This window comes from Myotis davidii, unplaced genomic scaffold, assembly GCF_000327345.1.
Source record: "Myotis davidii unplaced genomic scaffold, ASM32734v1 scaffold807, whole genome shotgun sequence".
NCBI classification, from domain to species: Eukaryota; Metazoa; Chordata; class Mammalia; order Chiroptera; family Vespertilionidae; genus Myotis; species Myotis davidii.
In genome coordinates, this window is record NW_006298272.1 from 107,393 (window position 1) to 107,898 (window position 506).

Here is a 506-nt window from a genome sequence, read left to right on the forward strand (position 1 = left end):
CCCTCACCCCCACCCCGGGAAGGAACACTGTGCAGACCTGAGGTTAGTGCGCGGCATACCTTTCCCATTGTGCTTCCTGGTCTTGGCGAAGGTAACGGGTAATTAAGGAGACACACGGTGGAAGGATGAAGGGAATAAAAGGTGATTTATGGCAGGTCAAGCTGCAACTCTGGTGTTTAAAACAACGCCAGTTAAGCAGGAGTTTCCAGCAGCAAACCCCCGTGTGCAGGCCGCTGGGTGACTCACGGATCTGGCCCGATAGAGCGGGAGGGTGCGTGCAGTTTCCTGTTAGATGGCCTGACCGTTGCATGGCTCCAAAGAGAACAGGTTAGAAGGGTTCGCCTCCCGCCTCTGGCAACCTGGCTGGCGGGCCTGGGGGGTGCTGCCGGTCAGGCTCACCTGGCTGGAAGCGTGATGGGCCGCTGATCCCCAGAAGTGAGAACACCCGGGCCCAAGCACCCCCTCTTCTATCACCACCCCAGACCCCTGCTGCATGGTCCTGGTAT